Source organism: Penaeus japonicus, unplaced genomic scaffold (assembly GCF_977035675.1).
Source record: "Penaeus japonicus unplaced genomic scaffold, GWHDUDI00000001_assembly GWHDUDI00000021, whole genome shotgun sequence".
Classification (NCBI taxonomy): domain Eukaryota; kingdom Metazoa; phylum Arthropoda; class Malacostraca; order Decapoda; family Penaeidae; genus Penaeus; species Penaeus japonicus.
The window spans coordinates 25,699,677-25,701,923 of NW_028234423.1; the positions used below are offsets into that span (position 1 = coordinate 25,699,677).

Sequence of the window (2,247 nt, forward strand, 5' to 3'; positions counted from 1 at the left end):
AACCTTTTAAAACGTAATCATAGAAGAAAAAAAAACAAGTATCATATTAAGTAATAAATATAAGTTGTGGACACAATGCTTTGATCATACATTCCACAGAACCACTTAGACATTTTAGCTAAACCATAAGAGAAAATCACCAAACCAAAAGAAAAATGACAACATCTCACCCGATCACGTCTTATTAGAGAAACAAGGATCACACAGGATAAAACTCATCGTATCCACATCAACATAAGAAAGATAAGGACTAAGAACTCACAGTTTAAAAGCGGGAGAGCTGTCGAGCAAGGCAGCCACGTCGACCAAGAGAACTTTCACTCTTAGCGTATGTAAAGACGGTACATGACATGAATGCAATAAAGCTAGCAATGTCTATACAGTATTCGTTGCTGATATTTTTTACTCGATAAGCAATTGTGTTTGTGGTTGTGTGCGTGTGTGTGTGTGTGTATGATTATTATTATCATTATTATTGTTATTATTGTTATCAATGGTATTATCAATATCATTGTTATCATCATTATCATTACTGTCATCATTATCATTAATGTCATCATTATTATTATCATAATCATTATCATTAACATTATTATTAGTATCACTATTATTATCATTATTATCACTATTATTATCATTATTATCATCATCATTATCATTGTTATTATTATCATCATAATCATCAGCATCATGACTACAATCCTTATTATTGTTATCATAATTATCATTACCATAAGAACTATTGTTATAATAACTATTATTATGATTATCAGTGTTATCAATATTATTATCATTATCATTTCTATCATTATCTTGCCATTATAATTTTCATTACCATCATTATTGTCATGACTATTATCATTATCCTCATTATCATTGTCATTATTATTATCCTTATCATTATTATTGCTATTATTATCATTATTGTTATCGTTACTACCATCATGATCACTATCAATACATCATTATCATCGTCATTATTATAATTATATTTTTTATCATCATAATTATCATATCCATCATCATTATCATCATCATTGTCATTTTTATCATCATCATTATAATTAGCATCTTTTTATAATTAATATAATCTTTATCATTAATTTCATCATCATCATCATTGTTGTCACTATTATAATTATTCTCGTTATTCTTACTATCATTATCATCACATTGTTAACATTATCATTATCATTGTTATTATCAGCATTATTATCATCATTATCATTATTAACATAACCATACTTAATATTGTCGTTATCATTATTATTATTATGATCATTATCATTATTATTATCATTATTAATATTATCATCTTCATTATGATTATTTTCACTACTATTATAACTCTTTTTATAATTATTATCATTATTAATATTATCATCTTCATTATGATTACTTTCATTACTATTATAACTATTTTCATAATCATTATTATTATGATTGTTATTATGATTATTGTTACTATCATTAATAATATTATTATCATTATTATCATTGTCACTACTACCAATATCATCACTATCATTATTATTTCACTATCGTTATTGTTAATGTGGCAACTATTATTATCATTGCACTTATCATTATTATCACCATTACTATCAGTATCATTTTTTATTTTTTTATTTTGATCGTTACTACCAAAATTTACATACACCTGTGAGCCTTGGTTACAACCGCTGACTGAAACCGTGTCCACCCAAGGGGCAGAGGCCGCACTGTCCACTGAGCGTGTCCTTTCCTTCTTAACTCAGCGTGTCCTTTCCTTCTTAACTCAGCGTGTCCTTTCCTTCTTAACTCAGCGTGTCCTTTCCTTCTTAACTCAGCGTGTCCTTTCCTTCTTAACTCTCCGTGTCCTTTCCTTCTTAACTCAGCGTGTCCTTTATTTATTAACTCAGCGTGTCCTTTCCTTCTTAACTCAGCGTGTCCTTTCCTTCTTAACTCAACGTGTCCTTTCCTTCTTAACTCAACGTGTCCTTTCCTTCTTAACTCAGCGTGTCCTTTCCTTCTTAACTCAGCGTGTCCTTTCCTTCTTAACTCAGCGTGTCCTTTCCTTCTTAACTCAGCGTGTCCCTTCCTTCTTAACTCAGCGTGTCCTTTCCTTCTTAACTCAGCGTGTCCTTTCCTTCTTAACTCAGCGTGTCCTTTCCTTCTTAACTCAGCGTGTCCTTTCCTTCTTAACTCAGCGTGTCCTTTTCTTCTTAACTCAGCGTGTCCTTTCCTTCTTAACTCAGCGTGTCCTTT

General features: G+C 30.2%; 1 protein-coding gene across 2 annotated transcripts in view; it reads right to left on the minus strand.

Annotated features, from left to right (window-relative positions):
* Positions 1 to 342, minus strand: part of LOC122247270 (uncharacterized) — a 2,303-nt gene extending 1,961 nt beyond the window's left edge. The window contains exon 1 of one of the 2 annotated variants that reach the window (XM_043006409.2): positions 263 to 342. The gene's annotated coding sequence lies outside the window, so the exon portion shown is untranslated. Of the gene's footprint in view, positions 1 to 170 lie in introns of both variants that reach the window. The other variant, XM_043006410.2, reaches the window with a different exon arrangement.
* Between the last annotated feature and the right edge of the window lie 1,905 nt (positions 343 to 2,247).